An 11083-nucleotide genomic window follows, 5' to 3' on the forward strand; every position below is an offset into this window, starting at 1 on the left:
TTTTCTGCTTTTATTCCTTGTTGCTCTTATATCTTTTCAAGTGTTGCTCCATTCTTACACGCACACTTCAGCCCTATGTTTTGCTTCAAGCAAAGCAACTGTTACAGGGTAATTCAAAATACTTCATGAAAATTGGGGAGAACAACAGCACATAAAAGGGCAACATTTCAGACTAAATGGAAAAACAGAGACAATAAAAAGGCATGAAAAGTAAAAGCATGGCATTAACCAATTTGTGCCAAAGACTATGTTCAGTATATATTCCATCTTGTGAAGGGTTTACTGCATGTGTGAAAACAAATATAAAAAATATATTTATACAAGTCTGCTTCAAAACAATCCAAGGCACACAGTGGGGTTGTGTAAAATAAAAAAAAAAATGGGTTTATTGAAGAAAGAAAAAAGCTAGATTGTCTTTAAATATGGCACAGACATGCTTTAACATTTTTAGATCACATAAAAATCACACTTTGGTAACACTTTACAATAACCATCATTTAGAAATGGTAAACAGATAGTTTGTTAATGTTTGATCATCATTTATAAACCGTATATAGGCCATTTAGAATGGTAGATACATCATTTATTAATGTTTAACTCACTACATTATTTATAAATGACAAATAGATGGCATGTTAATGTAAGTTTATAGTTACTTTACCATTAACAAACAATTAAATTATAATGAATAGTTCATTAATAGTTTTAGTTGCACTCATTTTAACATTTTTAACACCATATTAAGTATGTTAATGATTTTTGAAATGATTCATAAACCTTTAAGAAATTGGTTGAAACATTTTTAAGATTAAATATGTATAGCACTTTGTAAATGTTAATTATTGGTTAATAAACATCTATAAACATTATTTAGTTGGTTATTGTAAAGTGTTACCCACACTTTTATCAATAAGATTTCTGAAAAATGCAATACATTGCTTGTTACATTTTTCCATATGAAATATATTTCCAATGCATATGTTTGTATATCTTCCGTATTCAACTTGTTGCAAGTTCGTACATACCATTATTGTACTCCTTGTAGTTTTTGAGATAAGACCATTTTCCTAACATACTCTATATGTACTCTTTGGGAACACTGTTTTGGGGTTTTTTTCCTTTACCAGAAGGGACATTGAACATTTCAGTTGTGGGCACCAAAAGGTTAACAGTGCAGATCCCAAATACAGGCTGACATTTAATGAAAAGCTAGAGGAAACTGAAAAATATAGTACTTATTAAGGAAGACTAAATTGGAAGGATAGAAGTAAAATACTAAATGAACCAGGGCAATCACCTGAAATTAAACAAAATAAAAGACAGCTTAGCTCTCTTACAGATATCTAAAACTGGTGTTACTTTGGGCATTCATCCCTTATTCAACCAGGCAGCTCTGTTCAGGAAATGTATAATAGAAGAAATCTTTTAATTTGCCATTTGAAAAGGGCACTTTTGCACCCAAGACAAAAAAACAATGCTGTGCCACTGGCGGTGTGAAACAGCAAGGGACCTTTTGCACCAGTGCTGCCACAGGCTTTTACATCTTTTGTCCTCACCATTTCCACCTTAAATGGCACACATGGATAATCAATACAAGCGGCGAGTCTAGACTCAAAAATCCCTCTTTAACTCTTGTTTCCCCTTGGCCTCTAAAAATGCCAAAAAGTAGACAGTCTTGCAATTATATTCTCATTATTCCAAAAAGTTCAGATGAGTCAGTCACCTACCATTCTTCCAGGAGGACAAAGCTTGTAGCAATTTTTGTTTTTTCCAAATGAATGCACTGAAAACATGGACTGGTTTGAGGTTGTTTTTCCATCTCTGCTGCACCAAACAACATCACCTCCACACATGAAAAGCCACTCTGACCAGCTGCACACATGTGACCTTTACCTCACTAACAGGTTGACTGGAATAGAGTAACAAATCAAAGGCAGTCTTTCGAAGTTTGGCATATTGACAGCTTCCCAGCAGGTTGAAAACTCCACTCAATAAACCATCTCAGTCCAGAACAGAAATCCATTTGGCTCAGGCCTCACCAACCTTTCAATCCATCAGCCAAAGGCGAGAACAAAAACAGAGGCAGGAGGAAAGATGCCAAGGAGGCATGAAATTACAACTTACATCCTACGGAAACCTGAGAACCAAATGAAGAAAAATGTAATTTGGGTGAAGAGAATTTGACGTGACTGAAAAGTTTCAATCAGGGATTCTTCCCAGCCATCGTTGGTCACACTGTGACGTTGTGTCCCCAGCCAAAGATAGGTCCCTGTTGGACACCAAAAACTGCACTGAGTTAATGAGTTGGTTAATTCTACATCCAAATATGGTTCAGTCGGACAACAACTTACGATCCTACAAACCAGGAAAGACAAATCACATTCTTTCTTTTTTTTTAAAAAACAAAAATGGTTGAAATTGTTGTTATCACACCATTTCCATCTTTTTAAACTTAAAAATACGTCCAACATTATGACATTCATGCAACATATATTCCTGCCTCGTTTCTTTGGTCCTGTGGTGTCCGAAAGAGCCCAACGTCTTTATCCAAGCTATGGGTGTTTATCGTAAATGGGGGAAAAGAATGCCTTCAGGGCTTTCTGCAAAAGTCAATAATTGTAGGATAGAGATTGATAGTTGTAAATTGATCAGTAGGTCAAGCATAGGGAGAGCAGGGTTTATGCCCCATGTGATACAGGCTTGAAGCACAGAGTATATTATTTTCTGTTTTTACGATGTATAAAGCTGCTGAATTCACACTTTGTTTGTTCGTTTTAGCAAAATAGGTGATTAAGCCCATTGTGGTTACATATGTTGCAAGAATGTCCAGGAAGGAAGTCCGTCTGACGGCAAGGTAACGACAGTACAACTTCAATTTTGTAACCATTTTTGAACCAAAACCGTACATCATGATTTGACGTTTAAACAACAGTCATTAAATGTTTCAATTTCTGCTTAATGCTTTAGTTATTATTCTTCCTGATAGGATATTACTCTGCGGATGTAAAGCATTTTAGATATAAAATACAATCCACTTTAGCTCCTTCAAAGAGGTTATGTTTTCAGTTTGTTTTGTTTGTCAGCAGGATTACGGAAAAAACTACTGGCAAGCTTTCAGTGAAACTTGGTGGAAGAGTGTATAATGAGCCAAATAAAAACCCATTCAAATTTGAAGTAATTCTAAATGACAGGGTGGAAACACAAATTATTTTTAATTTCTGTTCATTTCACAATCTGTCATGGCCTTCCCGAAGGTCTGCACTAGTAGGTTGTAAATTACATCTGTTTTCTTTTCTTTATTTGGTAACACTTTACAGTAACCAACTAAGTGATCTTTTTGGATGGTTTATAGACCAATTATTAACCATTTACAAAGTGCTATACATATTTAATCTTTAAATGTTTCAAACCAATTTCTCAAAGGTATATGAATCATTTCAAAATCATTAACATATTTAATATGGTGTTAAAAATGTTATGAGTACAACTAAAATAATTCATAAACTATTATTTATAATTTAATTGTTTGTTAATGATAAAGTAACTATAAACTTACATTAATATACCATCTATTTGTCATTTATAAATTATGTAGTTAGTTAAACATTAATAAATTATGTATGCTACCATTCTAAATGGCCTATATACGGTTTATAAATGATGATTAAACATTAATCTGTTTACTATTTATAAATGAGGGTTATTGTAAAGTGTTACCCTTTATTTTTCAAATAAGCATCCACGCATATGTAATAAATGCATATATAAGCATATGTGTTTATATAAATAACCAAGACAAATGATATTCCACTCTGACATAATTCCTGAATATGCTTAACTAAACAAAAAAATCTGTTGTTTTTTTTTTTCACATATGACCAGTCCCTTAAAATAGCCACTTCCTGTGCTGGGTGTGTGCGTCCCGTATGGAGTACATTAGAGTTTGCAGGTTGGAAGGGGGGTTACGAGGACAAAGGTGACAGAGAGGAGGACACCTGCCAGAGGACCATATGGGCCAAGCAGGTTGTGACGAGATGGGATGTGACAGACAGTGAGATCCCTGGAGATCCACCTGATCTGGGGTCAAGCTATCGCTGTGGAGGCATCTGTGGACAGGAGGAAAGTCCTCAGAGTCAGCTGATGCTGCGGACATATTTTCACATATGTGGGTTTTGATTTAAACTCAGCCTGACACCCAGAACAAAGCAATATGATACCTGCAGAAGTTTGGATGTTGAAGACGTCTCTGGGATTTTTTAAAGGAAACAAGAGGAGAACTTTAAAGTATACCCTTCATTGTGAAGGTCATGTTAAACATTTAGCCCCAAACAGTCAGAAGTTAACGCTGGTCCTGCATGTACAATGTAAAGTCTTGAAAAAAAACTCTTCCTCTCAAGGCTGAAGCAAAGACAGACCAATAAGAGAAGCACAAAGCCTCCAATACATGAAGGATGATGACATCAGGCTTTGCACATTTCATGGTCTGTGTGTGTGTGTGTGTGTGTGTGTGTGTGTGTGTGCGTGTGTGTATCCTTGTATTGCTATCGTTGTGGGGACCACCTTGAGTTCCACAAACCATTGTAGTGAGGACATTCTGCATCTTGAGGACATTTCCCTACTAAAAGACTATGGTTAATAATACTTAACAAAAAAATAAACAATATTTTTGTTGCTTAAGCTTATGTATTCAGTCATTATTCAATGGTATACTAAAAATCCATGTGAAAAAAATTACTTCTCACTGTTCTCAGGTCAAATATTTATATGCGATTAAAATGCGATTAATTTCGATCATGCAGAAGTATCCTCTTATGGGGAAAAAATCTAAACAATATATTTATTCTTTCCTGTTTCTCTATCATAAATGTCAAAAATATGTTACTTGGTTGCCATATTCTGCTCAATGCTTACCGGCTTGCTGCTTTCCAGATGAATAACCGTTATATTTAATAATCTGTAGTTAGTATGCTAACTCAACAGCTTATCTATATGTCTCCAAGCAGCCCACACAGCTGTTCAGAACTTGTACTGCACTGAGGTTAAGAGACGATGACCTCGCTGGCTGGAAGAGTTGAACTTTAGCCCGCTTCTCTTCTGGGGCAGGATGAATTATATAGAATTGAAAGAGTTATCATGAACTCAACTGCACTGCGTTTCCACACCATACTCTCACCCTGACGTAGCCTTGAGCTGTAAGTGCATGTTCATATGGCATTATGGGAGCGAAGAGCTGCAGATCTTTGATATGCAATAGAGAGACCTGTTACCCCATACAGTATATCTCAGGTCATTAGCTGTCACTTTTGTCTATTTCTTATTCACTGAAGCTCCTCAGTGTCTGTGGAAGTGAAGCATGAAGACCGTGGGAAGCCTCTGAGTGCAGAAGGATTTCTTTTCTTTTTCTCTCTTTACAAGGCTGACTGTTTGTGTGGGCATGTGGGTGTGTGTGCTCCAAGAAGTGAAGAAGATCAGAGTCATCGTGACTTTCAATAACTGAGCCCTGAATTACTGCGTGATGCCTGTATGTCACTGCTTATATAAGTGATTGCAGTGTTTGTCTTTTAAATAAGTGAGTGAAGCTGTATTTGAAAGAGTGAAAATGTGTGATATTTATCCTTTATATCTCAAAAAGAACCAATTAAATAGTTGGTAGTTGTCCTCAGGTCAAATTTGGCACAGTTTGAAATGTTTTAATATCATAAATTTGTGTCAATTAGACGAAAAGATGCCAAAAGTCTAATTTGATTATTATTATTAATAATGTTAATAATATATATATATATATTAGATACTTTTTTTCAATCGAGTCCTGGCCCTAACATATATATATATATACATATATATATATATATATATATATATATATATGTTAGGGCCAGGCCTCGATTGAAAAAAAATATCTAATTAATTAGAGGCTTTGTAATTAATTAATCGAATCGAGTAATTTTTTTCACATGGATTTTTAGCATACAATTGAATAATGCCTGAATACATAAGCTTAAGCAACAAAAATATTGTTTATTTTTGTTCAAGTCCAACAGACCAGTGCAATTTTTGCCATTAAGTGTAGCAATAGCATATTTAGAAATATAGTACATTTCAGAAATTCAGGTAGAAATAATCTAGAAATAAGCATGTTGAACTCTTAAAATAAGAAATTAACTCTTAAAACAAGATAAATGATCTAACACTTCTAAATCTAAAGTTTTTTTTATCTTGGGAAGAAACAAATAATTGTCAGGTCACTCTGCTCGGGCCAGTTCATCGCTGCTTGCAGCTTTAATTTATCTTGTTTTAAGAGTTAATTTCTTATTTTAAGCGTTTAGCATGCTTATTTCTAGATTTAATAATCTTAATATAAGAAATCTTGTCAAGTGAAATCATCTGTCCATGCAGCAAGATCATTTCCCTCAGATTTAGTGTTTTTATCTGGTTTTTAGACACACCTTTTTTTGCAGTGTTCATCAAGTGTGGAACTTGCTGTCTGTTGTGGATGAGCTCCCTCATTCTCGGGCTGCTGGGCGGTGACCTTTGACCTCGTCCTAGTCGATGCTGCGACTGGTTTTGCTGCTTTATACAGACAGCTGATATTGTCCGCTGTAAGATCTCTCTCTTCTTCTGCAGGATCTTTCCCCCGAGTAGCACCCCAAAAGTCAGACAAAGCTTGGCTTGACTATTAAATTGAGATTATTTTCTCACACATTCTCTTCTGCTGCTGTCACAGAGGTGTGTTGAAGATGTAACAGCTCTATTAGCAAGATTCAGCTCAGCAAACTGATTTTATCCTGCACTGACACGACTGGAAATGAATCGTTTTGCAGTAATGTAAAATAGATATTCTATCTAGTTAATGTGCTAAAAGTACCTGTATACTCCTTTAAAGCTTAATCAAGATTACGTTTAGATCATGGCAGGGATCAAGGTAAAACATTGAGTTTTGGAGGTGAAGATCGGGCTAGTGGCTGAGGGAATTAACGTGATCAATGAGGGTCCCAACAAGTATAAAAAGACAGGCATGTGTGTGCATGCAGGTATGAATATAAATCAGTGGTTATTGATCCTGGTCGTCAGGATTCAGAGCCCTGCTGGTTTTCCTTCCAGTGATCTAATGAGGGATTATTTTACACCTGGGATGTCAGGTGAACTCAAGGACCGGGAGCGGAAAAAGTGCTGGTGTAAGAGCACGACACGCAGTGGAAGCAGATTCAGGCTGAGAGCAGAAGTGTTCGTTGTCTTAAACTCAAACTCATGACAGGTGACAGCTTGACACCCTTAAACCTCTCAAGTCCAGGAGATTTTGGTTCAAATTTGTCAACTTCCTGTGCATTAATCTCTGTCTCTGTTTAGCATCTTTCAGTCTGTCCTTACATCACATGCATGGCTCCTTTTTCTCCACACAAACTTGGCTATCAGTCAGATTTTTCATTTTATTTTAATTACCAAAGTATAAAGCTGCCAGGAACCCAAAATACAAGCAAAAGACACAGGTGTCTTTGGAAATGTACCATTTTTTTTAAAATAATAATAAACTTTATTTGTACAGCACTTTTCTTAACAAAGTTACAAAGTGCTTTACAGGCAAGAGATAAAAACATAGTGGAAGACAGAAAAAATTACAATAAAACTACAAAGCAAAGTAAAGTGCAATGCAGACAAGTTGGAATCACACATGTCAAAACATAGAAAGTGGCACGAGCTGGGGGAGAAAACAACAACCAAGAGATTAAGTAGCTAAAAAGGCTTTGCGATAAAAGAAAGTTTTCAGTAGGGATTTAAAAGAGGCCAGTGATGAAGCATGTCTGACCTCAAGGGGTAGAGAGATCCAGAGACGTGGGGCCCTAACAGCAAATGTCCGGTCACCAGCCGGGACCTAGGGACCACCAGTAGAGCCCCATCCACAGATCTCAATGTACGCATTGGGACATAGGGGACCAGAAGATCAGAGATATAAATAGGAGCAAGGCCATTTAAACCATTCATACACACTAAAACAGCAGAAAAAATACCAAATAATAAAACTGCAAAACAGTCTATTTGCATGTAAATAAAAAAAAAAAAAATAGTAATAGTTTTCATTGTAGAAAGAAAATTCACATTTTAAAAATGGTCTAGAAACATAAATGTCACACTGTGAAAGCTCCTATGATGCACTTTCAACTGGCTTTCTCAGCTTGTCTACATATAAAGTTATTACTGTAAATAAAACGTGTATTTTCAATAAATAGATGGACTCCAGAGGGTTAACACTGTACAAGATGCTATGTTCACTCAAATGACAGACAATTATTTTTTTCTACATGTTGGCTGTAATTGTGATGGTAAATTGACTGCATTTGTATGGTGCTTTTCTAGTCATAGCGACCACTCAGAGAGCTTTTACACTGCAGATCAGCTTTCACACACACACTCACACACACACACACACACACGCACACATTCATACACTGGAGGCCGAGGCTGCCATACAAGATGCTCTTTGGTTACTTAACATTCACAGGCATGCTGCACCATTGGACCATGAGAAGGGAGGTGTCTAAGCAAGCACTGCAAAAAAGGTGTGTCTAGAAACAAGATAAAAACACTAAATCTGAGGGAAATGATCTTGCTGCATGGACAGATAATTTACCTTGACAAGATTTCTTAAATTAAGATTATTAAATCTAGAAATAAGCATGTTGAACAATTACAATAAGACAAGATAAATTATCTAACACTTCTAAATCTAAAGTTTTTTATCTTGGTAAGAACCAAATAATTGTCAGTGCACTCTGCTCGGGCCAGTTCATCGCTGCTGGCAGCTTTAATTTATCTGATTTTAAGAGTATTAAGAGTACATATTTAGAAATATAGTATAAATTCAGGTAGCCTGTAGGTAGGTAGACCTTCTGTAAACTAGAATACTTTGGTTTTTTAAGTAAAACACAATCCACGCTAGCTACCACACTAGCCGCTAGCTGCTATATGTTTAGCATTGAGGTGATACTTGAGGCTGGATGTGCTGCGGTGATATGTGAATTCCTTGTTGCATAGCAACACAACCATGCTCTTATCGACGCTTCCATCCGTTGGTTTTTAGTAACTAAATGTCCCATCATCCACGGGGCCAACCAAAGGTCTCATCAGCTTCTTCCTTCATGTTCACTGTGGTTTGTTGTTGTCTCAACTCATCAACGCTAGTTGGTGCTCCAGTATAATCGGTCTGCCTGAAACTCATCCAGTGAGAAACGTTCCGCGGTGCAAAAATAAGTGGGATTAAAATGCGTACATTTTTTTTTACACATTCATTTTTGTCTTATTAATTAATCTTAATTAACGCGTCCCGGCCCTAATATAAACATAATTTGTAGGAGATTGTGTTGCAGTGGTTTGATGACAAGTATCACTTATTTTTTCTTTATTCCTTGTAAGAAAATCTTCCCATCTTGCACTCTATATGTTATTTTTGAGAGAAAAATGTCCATCTATTATGCCTTAACAGCTCTTCGGGCACATCCCACAGTTCATAAACTGTGATTCTTATTTTTGCATCTGACTGCAGAGTGTAAGTTTCTGTATTAACATTTCATGAAGGTACCGAATCCATTAAGGGAATACTATAGGATGCTATAGGACACTGTTCTATAAATATGAGATAAACAGGATCATGAGAGGCCCATAGGAGAGGTCATCAGCAGTCAGAAGTATCTCTCACTAATGCTCCTTGATTGTCATTGACCTACTTACTCTGTAATGAGAGCCGACAGTCTCTGCCGAGTCGGAGGGGTGGAGGCTTTCTCCGCAGAGGATTCTGGATCTGACAATGATCTGAAGACTTCAGTGTGAGTGACCTGATTCCTGGAAGAGTTTGGCATAACGTCCGACTCCTCCATTGGTCATTTCATCACATTTCAAAAGAAACTATACGAACCAGGATTGATTCTGGAGCCACCATTTTCTCATACAAACCTCATGCGTTGTAGATTTTCTTTTCTTTCTAATATGAAAACCTGTCAGAAAGTTTTCTGAAGACTTTGAGAAAAAAAAATACAAAAAAACTTGCAGGGGGAAAAATGCAATAAATCCCCTTTTAAAGCCTAAACCTGCTCATAGAGCTGCAAGCTCCTAGGTGAAATGGTGCCTGTGTGTCAGAGCTGCAGGCTAATGGGAGCTTCACATAAAAGCAGCTCGGCACATCTCCGCTGTGTGCGTGACAGACACTCGCTCATCTCCTCTTTCTATCATTTTGCTCTTCAGAGTGGGAATAGAAGCCTAAATAAATAGTGGATAACAGGTAATTTTCTGCCCATCATCATCCTGCAAATGAGACACTGTCTGACTAATCTACAACAGAATTCAGCAATGCACAAACCACGCTGCAAAGTGCTGCAGGCTGTGAATCAGATATCCAGTAAATACTTTTAAAAATAGTGTACGAGTGCTACAAACTACACTGAAAAAATGTCTGTAGATTTTATGGTGAAAAACTGCTAAACTATGACAGTAAAAGACCGTAAAATGATAAATGGGTTGATTCCTCACTGCTCCATGTTGTGATGGCACTTCCTCAGTTTGTGCTTTGTTTTAATAGGATGGATGGATGAAGGTGGGTGGGGTGGAGGGTTGGGGATGGGCGGAGGGTGTTTGCTTGTTTCTATGTTTCGTTATTTTTATTATTATTATAACTTTCTCCTTTTTTAGGTAAAACACTTTGTGTTTCATCTCTCTTGTATGAAAAGTGCTATACAAATAAAGTCTGATTGATTGATTGAATTCAGTTTCAGTAACAATGAAACACCGTAAAGGTATAAATCGGCCAAAACAGTATTTTTTAAATTTTTTTATTTTTTTAAACACATTACTCCACTGTAAAATACACTGGCACCGTGTTTGAAGCAAAACATACACTGTAATATATATACAAGCCATCATTTTTGCATTTATTTTTTGTAAAAATACTTTTTCTCACTGTTAAACACCATATCTCCAACAGAAATATACTGTTATATTTAACGGTAAAATCTTTAATTCATGTGGCATTTATAAAGTATTTTTTTGTCAATTATATGGCAGAACAGCGTTTCTTTTAATGGGCAAACTTTTTATT

The sequence above is a fragment of the Centropristis striata genome, chromosome 20, assembly GCF_030273125.1.
Source record: "Centropristis striata isolate RG_2023a ecotype Rhode Island chromosome 20, C.striata_1.0, whole genome shotgun sequence".
NCBI lineage: Eukaryota > Metazoa > Chordata > Actinopteri > Perciformes > Serranidae > Centropristis > Centropristis striata.